Here is a 12,570-nt window from a genome sequence, read left to right as displayed (position 1 = left end):
TTAAAATTCTACGTCAAAAGGCAAAAAAACAGTTTTGGGGTGACACGGGATTCCGTAAAAGATGAGTCATAATTAAATTGAGGATTTCATTCTTAGAGTTATGAAGAAAAACAAGTACAATTCAAAATAGTTTTTATATTAGGTTAAAAATATTTCATTCTTGATAATGAAAATTTTGCAGTTTATGTTTAGTTAATGAATTTTTCACCATGACTAGGAAAACACTTAAAGAGCGTGCATTTTGCACATGAAAATAAAGCTAAACATTTTAAAACTAGTGTTACAACGTTAAACTTAATTCAGTCTGATGAAATCTTGATTTGTTTTGACTAATAATTATCCGTAGCTATTACTATCAGTAAAGTATTTATAGAGAAATTCGACTATTATCCTAATATTTCCTTCTTGCAAATTTTAAATAAAACTCGCAGTTAAATTTACCAAACTCTTAAGTTTTAAATTACCACCTAAGAGGCATTAATTTATTTCAGTCTGGAATAGACATTCTTATTTATAAGAAATATGAAACTTACTACTTTGTGCAACAAATATTTATTAAAAAGAGATCATTTTGTAATACATATATTCAAAAAAGCATCTTGACATTACATGTTATTTACATATTAGTGTTAAACACCTTCCTTAATTACATGGAGCTCTAATAACATTCACAAAGGAGTTTAATCAACATTTCACATTAAGCTTTCGCTTTATTTGCACAATATTTTACATAAACTGAAAATTTTACATAGAATGACATATTTGTTGACATTGATTTCTTAAAGTGTTATCAAACGGCAACATGGATATTTAATTGCACAATGATCTATTGAGAATTCTCCTACTAAATTATGCATCAATACATAAAGAATGAGCCTCGATTATTAAGCCTGAATTAATTGAAATTTTTAATTGAAATTTCAACTAATTTTGTCATTCTAAAAATAAAATCGCATAAAAGAAAACAAATTTAGCATTTCAAAACGTTTTTACTTCAGAATTAAGTTTGTTTTACAATTGAAACTATTCATTAGTTTTTGAAAATGTATATATGAAAAGCAGATTTGTGCACATTTAGCGTTTAGTTTTTAACTGCAACTTTTAAACTACAATTTTGATGACAACTCGTACTACCTTTTTATTTGAAGTTCAAGTTAACAGTTCATAAAAATTAAAGGCTTGGAAAATTTTAAAATTTCAGAAGAGACCCTAATTTACTTACAATTTACTTTTTTAGGCCAGATTTCTCTTGCGACTGGCGTTATTTAAATCCTCAAGATTTTCTGCTACTAATTTAATTTCCCCTGTAATTAAATAACGTTAGAGTTTAATTGAACACACGATCAATATAGCGAAGGAAGAAATCAAAAGGGTCTTAACAAATCTTATTCTGTTTAAGTATCTACGCTGAACGAATAATTATCAAAAATTAATAACTATTTTCAAGTTCTTAAATCAAGACACTACCGTTAAAGAGTTAAGGTCTCTACACAGCAAGAGGATGCTCATCCACCACAAAAGAGTGCATGAGTGAATCGAGAAGTTCCGAAACGGCTGGACGAGTGTGAAATACATTACCTCGTGGCCTTTTTTCAAATTGTCGATTCAAGTTTTTATCAGAAATTTGCCTTCTCCGACACTAAGAACCTATTAGTACTTCTGAACGAGAAAAAACACTGATACAATTACAGAACTTGATCGGTTTAAAAATATGCGTTCGAGAACTTTTGAAATACTCATTTGAGTCAATCTATATTTGGTTTACGTAGCACCAAACTTAGATTTTTGGAATCTTAAATTGACAGCATATAAGTTTTACGTTAATACGTTGACTATTTTTAAAGCACGTAAACACATACTAAAATACCAATTTAATTTTATTAGAAACATATGCAAGTGGAAAGATTTAAATTATTTTCTTAATAAATATATTTTAAAATAGTAATAAGTTACCCTGAATTTGGATAGGTTGGATAAATCTGGTAATAATACTAAGTTAAAACATTCACAACTCCAATGATTTTAAATTTTCGAATAGATTTAAAAAGATTTGGGTCAATATTCAATTCGCATTAAAGTTTTGCCATCTAACTTAAACTTTGTTATAAAGTAAGTTCTATAATTCGGATCTTTAAGGACGTTATGATTTATGCACCTATTTCAGAAATTAAAAACATATTACTTTATCAAGTTATGGAATATTCTGCATTCTGTAAGGATTCATTTTGTAAGGAACCTATTTTTAAGTAATCTCTACAATGCGTACGTCGAAAACTAATTTGTCCACTTTTCTAGTTTTAGATTAGTTTAATGTCAAGTTAAGGATCCAGTATAGTTGTTCTTCATTGCGATATGCCTAACAGATTAGCATCCTTTAATGGCCATAAAAAGATTTCAAATGAGTTAGAATACTTTCCAGAGTGTTGAAAACCTGGTTAGAACAGCGATCCATACGGCGGCTCCAGATGCAGGATCTAGCTTACTTATAATTTTATATAATATTTAGTCTAGCAATTTCCCATGAAACTAGTTTAATATACAAGAGCTCTTGAAGTCTACCCGTATTACAGCGAGAATTTAGCCACTATAGACTGCAATAAGGAAACTTAGGATTTATATTAGCATTTTGACTACAAAAATAACAGTGGCTGTCATAGCGAGAATTAAAATTAGAGTTGTCATTTATCAAATTAGTTCCTCATTGGCTATCCCGAATAAAGTAATGTATTGTTGTGAAATGGTAAACTTAAGTTAAATAGCGGTACAGTAAAATTAGCAAATATAAATTCAATATGCAGAGACTTTCAGGCTTAATACGAAATATAAGAACACTTTTCTTGCAGAAATGTGCACAAGTGAACAGAGAAGTTCCGAAACGGCTGAACGAGTGTAAAACACCACGAAGAAGCAGAACGGCCGTCTACCACCTCCTCATAGGATTTTATACTTGTCCAGATGTTACAGAACTTTTCGCTTCAATTATACACACTTTCCGCTACCGAACAATGGCCCAATATTTCGCAGAAAATCTAAAGCTGTTTCAGCATAGTCATCTGACTAAAGTCTGCGATTGCCTTTGAGATCTAAAGTTAACAAAAAGTCATAGATATTGTGGTCTGCTAGTTCAAAACTTTATCGTAAGCCAAGTTTAAGATTTGTTTTATTAATTAAATTTATGCACTAAATGTATCAATTTTGCATATACCCGCTTATCAATTCTGTATTGTTTCGCTCTGCAAATTCATTAAATTGGTAATTAAGGTTTTTCTCGTCACTTCGTAGACCTGAAATATCACTTAACTAGGGCTATCAATTAAACATTTGGAGCCGCGCATCCGCTATCCGAATTTCCTCGCTTGTGATAAAATTAACTATGCATAAGAGTTAATCTGAGAAAAATTTCAGCTATACGTCTTTTTAACAAGTTTATGTTTGATCAAACTTTACAATCAATTAGTATTCTTTCCTGAATTGCGCATAAGTAACCATCATTTAACAATTCACTTTTACGTACGTATTGACTAATGTAACATTGGATGAAAAAAAATATATGGAATATTATAAAGTTTGTGATAAATTTTAAACGTTAACCTTTAGTTACAATTTATTTCCCATAAATATAGCGAAAGAAAACAATTCAGTAGTTTGTAAGAAAAGGGACCGTTGCGATAAAATGCATTAAAAAAAAAGGTGCATAATTTAAGATACGAGACTGTTTCAGACTACTGTTTAGGGTATGTTTAGTAGAAAAGATTATCAAAATTAAAGGAGGTAAAGTTTAATCATGTGTTTTTATATTAATAATTTTACTTTCCTTTGGTATAAGTAGCATAAGCTGTCCAGTCATGATAGAAATCACTAGTTTTTAAAAATGTCTACCGAGTTGAGAGCGTTTTAGTTCAAAAATACAAATTTAAATTTGACTTTGTAAATACTTACTAAAATAGATGCATGTTTTTAAAACTTCGCAGTCGATATCTTTAATTTACTGGTAACAATATATAATCCGAATCAGAAATTTAAAAATTCGAACAAAGCTGAATTTTATTAAAATTAGTTTCCAAAATATTTCTCAAATTTTTTTCCGCTTGAATTTTACTGTTGTATAACTTCAAAAATAACAGAAAATTATACGAAACTGCATAATTTCTTAACCTCACACAAAAAATTAGTATCTCGTAATTTTTAAAAATTTTAATAGGTAATACCGCGTCATAATGCCCCATCGCTTAAACTTATTTAGCTGCCGAGTCAATGAATCAATGTTAGTTTGTGATTGAAATATATGTTATAGTTAGTCATATGTTAGTAATTAGCCAGAAATAACGTACACAAAAATATGAATGCATAACGAAATTCCTTAAACACGAACTGCTTTAAATTTGCTCATCCCGCCATATTTATATTAAAAAAAAAAAGGGAAAATTCAAAAATTTTTTAATTTTATTTACTTTTTCAAACTAGGGGGTAGACAGTGTGTCAGCACTGATGCTTTTTCACATTTTTAAAATATCCTTTTATCACGTGCTATGCTTATAGCCAGTTTTGCATAGCTAAACTAATCGAATCCTCCGTAATATTGTTCAACATTGAAATTTTTGATTGAACTGATACTTTTGATAACTGAATGTGTATCAAAACAGCTATACATATTTAAGAGCCGAGATTAAACAAATTGATCCATTTAAAGATTTTCGTTATGCAAATAAACTCGGCAGAGAAATAAGATTAAAAACAGGACTAGTTTTGTAGAAGCCCATTTATAAATTATTAGAAATATAATTTCTCGTTTATCGTAAGAAATCACCGGACCAGTTTAAATATTTGTTACAACCAAATTTCTTACCTAATTCATTGTAGGCGAGAATGAGTATAATAAGTTAACTGCAGATAAGTATTTAAAAACTTAATTTAATTACTAAACAGTTATGTTTATTTAATTAAAATTTTTCTTAATAGTTTCATTCCTAAATTTGATGTAGTTCTCATTTGTTTTTAAAATTAATAGAATACATAGAGTTTTATTGCCTATAGATACTACATAAATGCTTGAAAAATTATAAATTTAGATAAGTTTGTTTAGTGTAATTTATCATAACACAATTATAAATACCTAGATAAAAATAAGACAGACTAAATTGTGAAGTATTAGCACGACAAACGTACAACATGTTTCAATTGAGGTACACAATGACTAGGGCGAAAAGAAATTTTGAAAAATACGGTTGCATGACGCGACAGCGAGTCTTAAGCTTTAAGGGTTTTAAATAATGTAAGCGATGATTATACATACAGCAGATTCTGAATTGTCAGATAAATTTTTTTTTATTTGGAACAGTGCACGTTACCTTAAATACTAAAACTAGTACTTAATAGTACATTACTGATGAGCTAAGATCTTCATTGCTATCAATTTGATAGTTTTTATTTAGGTAACAAAATTTGCGATAAAGTTCTTACTTAGGTAACAAAATTTGCGATTGCATATTCTGGTTTTTCGGTATCGAAACATCTCGTTACCTCAAGGTGTTTTGAAATTTTATAATGAGAGTTTAATAAATTCTACCGGTTTTTCCCAGCTCACTTTGATTTGTTAAGTTTAAAACAAGTTTAAGAGTTGCTTTAGTATATTTTAATAAACTTGGAGTTGTGAATTTTATCAATTAAGCGTTTCAAATCATTTTTTACTCAAGTTATGCCTAAACTTTCAGTGTATTTTAATCGTAGATTTTGAAACTAGCGCATTTACTTCATCCGATTCTTTAATATGAATCACGTATCTGATAAATTATCCTCTATTCTCCACCAAATATGATAAGGATTTGTTATACCAAAAAATTTGATATCGAATGTTACATTAATCTAAATCTCTGTCTGATAATCTGACGAAAGTACTTTAGTTTTTAATTCCCTGAATTTAAAACTTTGAAACGAAACTGTAACTGGGACTCAAAACAATTCCTTTCAATATTAAAACTAGATTATAGCTCTTTTTACTGGACAACAGTTTAAAGCAGAAACACCAATAAATCGATATTAGTTCTTTAGCGCTGAAAGTTAATTTTTCCTGAATATTAAGTCATAGTTGATAACGAGCAATAGTTAACAATAAGCTTGCCTTAAAATTTTTAAGACTATTAAGACAGCAGAGATATTAGTCGTCGCAAATTGGATGCACCTTCCTTAAGACTAACTGCAATTAATTTTAGATATTTAATGGGTAAACATGACTCAAATAATAATGAATAAAAATTTATGTATGATAAATAAAAAGAATATTTTTGAGTAAAGATTTAAACTTTCTTCAAGTTTAAAAAAAGCTTTGAAATAAATTTTAGAAAAACGGTACACTTAAATTGCATATAATTTATATGTATGGATTTAGATTTAATTAAAAAATTTATCCAACTCAATTCTTACAATAGAAAGAAACTTAAATGTCCATAAAATAACTGTATGGAATTTTCATATTATTCAAGGAGAATATAAAATAAACCTCTTGGCAAATTGAAGAAATAAGGTACAGTCAGCTCTTCTGTTAGGTCATGAAGACTAGGCAACTGAAGTAGGTCGTCTTGGCAGACTACGGTCCTCATGGAAACTAAGTCAGTAATAGAGATCTCGGCAGGCTACGGTCCTCATGGAAACTAAGTCAGTAATAGAGATCTCGGCAGGCTACGGTCCTCCTCATGGAAACTAAGTCAGTAATAGAGATCTCGGCAGGCTACGGTCCTCCTCATGGAAACTAAGTCAGTAATAGAGATCTCGGCAGGCTACTATCTTCATGGAAATAAGTCAGCAATGGTGATCTTGGCAGACTACGTTCCCAATATCAACTAGTCAGAAATTAAGATCTTGGAAAATTTCCCCAGGGCGACGATATGATGATGAAGTGCCCAATACAAAGCCTAGTGTTAAAAAGAACAAGAATACAGCCCTTTTAGTCTGAGACCGTGTCTGATATCAGAGCATCGAGTGAAGTTTTATAACCATTAACACTTTGTACAGGTCTATGTTTACCCCTTTGTAGGTAGGCCCTTGAAATGCAAATCCAAGAGTCTGCATTATTTTACTAAAGTGCTCCTTAATATTACGGTGGTCATATTAGTCTGAACATTTAATTCCTACTCGCAGGACCACTGAGCTTTGTGCGTACTTTTCAAAATGCTGAAGTAAAACACAGAAATCGATATAAACAAATGCAGACTAAATTCGAATGAAAACCCTGCGATTAACAATAGTGCAGTAAATATTTAATTACCAAAAACTTTAAATAATTACGAAATTAAACGATTTTCCCTTTGAGCGAGGTGAGAAATATAGCAGTATAATGTTTGACAGAGCTTTTGTGACAGCGTAAATTCTAGAGCTTTGTGCCGAATAACTAAATTTCATCAGCCTCCTGATCATTATTAGCACATTTTATCAGTAGAAGTTAAAAATACTCCTCACCACCGAGAAAGTAAAAAGGTAAAAAATTAGTTTCAGATAAGAAAAAATTTAACGTTAGGCTCAATACTACCGCAGTGGTAGATGGATCATGGTTAAAAACTCCTTGCCGTCGGGCTAACCGTTTTAAAAGAAACTAGTTTAAAAAACTACACATTTTTCATGCAATGCTATCAGCTCTACGGTAAATTGTAATGCATCAATTTCAACATCTCCAGATTAATGTTAGAGTTTTGAATCTTAAATTTCAAAAAGACAAATAGAAATATAGTGATTAATATTGAATTTTAAAAGAAAATTTAATATACTTAAAGCTTGATAAAAATACTAAATGCACACTTGCATCCTAGCTTTTAGTTCAACGCTAAAATTACACAAAATCTGAAAGTAAGATTTAAAAGTTTACTCTAAAAATTTTTGTCATGTCTGCTTTAATAAAAGAATGGAAATCACCTTTCGTAAAATTCCTTTAAATTGCAAGAAAATGAAAAATGAATTCGAAAATTTTGTCTTTATATAAATTAATACATAATACTTAGTATTAAAAATTTAACCTTTTAATTTACTCAAATAAAGCATAAAAATGCTTAAGTTTCTACATCCGTCAGAATGAAAAAATTACTATATCATTTCTAAGTATCGGAGATCAAAATTTTCAGGCTTTGGAAAGCTAATGAATTAAAGTTCAAACACTAATAAACAATTTTCGTCAAAATTTCCTATTTTCACCTAGTCTGATACCTTAAATATGTTTGTTTTATGTAATAGTTCAATGTCTAAAGTATTTTATAATTCAATCTATGATAAAAATGCTAATCTAAGAGTAAATATGTTAAAATTTATCTTAAACAAATTTCTTGATTAGATCAAAATAAATCTAACTTTCTTACCCAATCCAAATCTGATAATGATAACAAGCATAACCAGCAAGGAATATATTTCTCAATCCAGTATAAAACTTTCTGTAGTAAAGTCTCACCCATCAATTTTTAGGTAGCTTCTTGGATCCTGTAACAAAGAAAAATTATGCTGTGCACACAGTGACGTATCTTTTTTTAAAATATTTTTACATAATGTACTTTAACCTTTAAATGGACCATTTATTTCTAGTAAAGGTAAATTAAAGTACTTTTGCAATTTAAATAGTTATAAGAATAGCAATTTATATGAGAAAAAACTCTTTTATGTAATAAAAATTCCATTTTTTGGTGGTAAGTGTATTTAGAACGACCTATTAGGAATTTATTGGCTTTTACTTCTCTTTATTTATAAAATAAATTTTTTTAACTAACAAATGGTTGCCAATTTTATTCAAACGCACTCGAAGAAAGCTGAAGCTATTAACGAATGGAAACCTAAATTAAAAGCGGTAAAAAGTTCACCGTAGTCTTTAAAGATAGGGCGTAAGTATACTTACCACGGCCTTAGAAAGGGTTAAGTTCGCTGATGAACGTTTTATACTTATGACTAATAATCGATAATATTAGACTAATTCTACGACAATGATAGAGTTTGGTGATAAACATTTATGCGGTGAAATTAAAATCTCTAACTCCGCGAAGAATTGGAGAAATTGAAGACCTAATATTCATTTTACAGTTTTCTGACAAATTTATTTTCTAGTCTGAAAGACATTTTAACTGCTTTCGAATTTTTAAAATCTGTTTTACTTTAGAAGTTCTGAAAAATTATACAGAAAATGACCAAACGATTATAGATTGATGCTCGTAGATTGATCTACGAAGGAAACTTAAAGTACGCAGTAACCTCCACAACTTATTCTTAGAAAGTTACAACGAATTTCTTTACAGTTATAAAAATCATGAATAGATTACATATAAATTTAAACTAAGCCAACAATGTATGAAAATTCATTAATGAATGCAATCAGTAATTTATCTATAACAATCTGATTGTGTTTTAGTACGGAATTATTTAACATAATTAGCCATCGATTTAATGATTTAGATTTTTATTTACTGACTTACTGATTCTAGGAAATATATCAAAATACAGTAGAAAACTTATAATCTGAAAATTATACAGCACTTTGATATTTTCCATCATCTTTCTATTCTAAATTTAAACTTTGAAGAAAGTTGTTACAGTTAGAATTTCTATTAACCAATACATAAGCCACCATTATTTATCTCAAGAATTAAAGAGATGGAATTGGGAACAAAGTTTGCAGACAAGATAATCACAATTAAATTCAGACATTTTACAATCTGTTACTATTTAACGACTTATTGAATTAAAAAGTTTTCTTTGAATTCCAAATGAATCTTTGCCTATGAAGATGCCGGAATTGTTACTCATTTAGCGTTACCCAGTGGGCAACTGTGAACCACGGAGGTGACCACACTGCCACAAACCAGTTTATGGGGTGGGCCACATTCAGACGCAACAGAGGACAGCACAAAGAGAGAGAGAAACATCCATGCCCAGAGCGGGATTCGAACCCGCAGTCAGGAGCGAACAGCTCGGTCACCTGGCCGGCAGTTTCTTTGAATTGAAATGAATTCGTGCGACTGATTAAAATAGTTTGATCACAAGAAGCCTTCAATATAGTAGACATTTTGCTTTCGTTTAACCAAACAAGTCTTCGCTTCTTAAATTAATTTTAAAAAAAATTTGGTATAAGCTAATCGTTATTAAAATATTAATATTTCAAAATATAGGGATTAAAACTACTTTGAATATAAAAGGAAAGATTATGCAACTCAGTGCGTACCCTTGCGTAAAATATACAAAATGTATGAATATTTCTTAACATTGAGTGGGAATTAAATTAAGCTTTAAACAGTAAGTTAATTAAATTTTAGAAAGAAAAGAAATGATAAAGTTTAAGCGAAACAGTTTAAGAACAATGGTTTAAGTATGTACAACGTCTGGAATCACGTATTCAACCATTACTAATACTCAAGTTGCAGGCTGTTAAATAAAAAATAGCAATTATTTAAATTTTAAAATTGTTTCGTAACATCTTTTCCAAAAATTGTTTCGTAAACTTTATGGAAAGCAGTAAAGGAAAATAAGCAATATGATAAGTCAGTTTTACACAACAAGATAAAACTGGTTTTAATTTAGCATAACCCTATATAAATTAATAATCAATTTGAAAACTAATAATTTAAGAAAGCTAATATCTTATCAGAAAATGAAGAAACTTTTAAATTATCCTAGAGAGTACATTACTATACTAGATATATTAATTATTCTTAAAACAAATCCCAAATCATTGACAATTACTAGCATTCTATCAAACTTGAAAAATTTTAAAGACACATGTAAAAATTAGAACAATTATAAAGACTTACTTTTGAGTTCTCAAAAGAAAAAGTCATCAAAAAAACAAACTTCAGTAATCTCACAACAACGGGTAATACAATTATATCTTGAAGATCATTAGAATAAAGCTATAGTTCTTTGAAACAAACACAACACAGATTTACACACGGTAATCATCTGGGTATTTAAAAATGAGACTAAATACACTATGTCTAACCTCTGACATAAAACATACAAGCAACGGAGAAAAAACGAGCTCGTTAGATACTCACTCATACTCATATGTGTTGGTTATCTTAGCATCAGCCCCGCTAGGGGCTCCAACTAATTCATCTGAGTGGAAATAAATAATAAATCGCCGAAGCGCAACTGAGAGGTGAAAGTTAGGGTTCAGTATCTTTTACTGAGAGAAAATTAAAATGAAGTAGTGAGATTGAACAAACAAGTTTGAGAGAGAGAGAAGAGGTTTTGTGGCAGACTGCCTCGCCTCCCTTCGAGGTATTACCCCGAGCTTCACAGGTGCACAGTAGCCACATAGCCCCAGGGAAAAGGGGAAATACATAATAAATGCGCAAAATTATTTACAAGTATTTACAGCTATTTACAAAATTTACGGGACAAAACTCCGTCGGATAGGAAAAAGGCGGTTGCCGGGCTATATTTTATGTTGTCTTTGATGAGCTCAAAATCAAAATTTTTGAAGTAATTGCACGTATGACAAGAGAGTGCATCTCTGAAGAAACTTGCACATAGTTCAGCTATGTGCTCATCTATTTTGTTGATTTTTAACTCTCGTCTTAAATCTTTCATTCTCATGGATCTGGGGGCTCCTGTGATATATCTGAGGAATTTATTTTGAGTGATCTCCAGTTTCTTTTTTTGACTGACAGTGGTTGTGCTCCATGCAGGGGCTGCGTAGCTGATGATCGGTCGAATACATTGGAGGTATAGGGTTCGTTTTGTTTTGAGAGATAGTTTTGAATTATAGTTTAATATTGGTTTCAGAGATCTATAGGCTCCTTGCGCTTTGCTAATAATATTTTCAATATGGGTATTCCAGTTTAAAGAACTAGTAAGAGTGACGCCTAGGTAGGTGGCCTTTCGAACTAGTGGTATTTCATCATTGGAAAGAGTAATATTTGGATAAATGACTTTCTTTTTACTTGATTTCCTAATAATTAGTAGTGAAGATTTAGTGGTGTTGATGGCTACCTTCCATTTTGTGCACCAGGCTTCGATATGAGGTATGATATTACTGAGATTAGTAACAGACTTCTTGGGATTTATTGATCTGCTCATAAGTGCTGTATCATCTGCGTAGAAGGCTGAGGTGATGTTTCTCATATTATTAAAATTTGGAAAGTCTGCCGAATAAATTAGGTAGAGCACAGGGCCGAGAATTGAACCTTGCGGAACTCCTGCTTTAATGTTTCTAGCGGAAGAAAATGCTGTATTGATCTTAATATGAAAAGTTCCGTTTGTCAGATAATTATTAATTAGTAGTATTAGATCTTTGGGGATATTGAAATTTATGAGCTTGTATACGAGGCCCTGATGCCAGACTCGGTCAAAAGCTCGTTAGATACCAGTCATGCCTCGTATTATACACTGGTTATCATAAATTAAGGAAAATTCCCAAAAATCGCGATAACTCAAGAAATTACACATGGAATTTTATGAAACTTACCCACAATATACAACACATAGTAAGGTATTAAACAACATAAAAAGAAATTATCAGACATTAATAGTAGTATAGAAATTAGCACATGTATAAAATAAACAAATTGGAAGTATCGGTTTGCAATAGAAAAAGTACCTTTAATATGG

At 30.3% G+C, this 12,570-nt stretch overlaps 1 long non-coding RNA gene across 1 annotated transcript; it reads right to left on the bottom strand.

Annotated features, from left to right (window-relative positions):
- Positions 1–536: 536 nt before the first annotated feature.
- Positions 537–11,832, bottom strand: LOC147801921 (uncharacterized). Its single transcript, XR_015430238.1, has 3 exons — positions 10,770–11,832; positions 8,340–8,457; positions 537–6,908 (listed from the first exon to the last, which is right to left on the bottom strand). It is a non-coding gene; the product is annotated as an uncharacterized LOC147801921 (long non-coding RNA).
- Between the last annotated feature and the right edge of the window lie 738 nt (positions 11,833–12,570).

The sequence above is a fragment of the Parasteatoda tepidariorum genome, chromosome 11 (assembly GCF_982258835.1).
Source record: "Parasteatoda tepidariorum strain Cologne lab strain chromosome 11, Ptep-v5.0, whole genome shotgun sequence".
Lineage (NCBI taxonomy): Eukaryota > Metazoa > Arthropoda > Arachnida > Araneae > Theridiidae > Parasteatoda > Parasteatoda tepidariorum.
The sequence above is the reverse complement of the archived record's forward strand: the minus strand, read 5'-3'. Positions and strand labels throughout refer to the sequence as shown.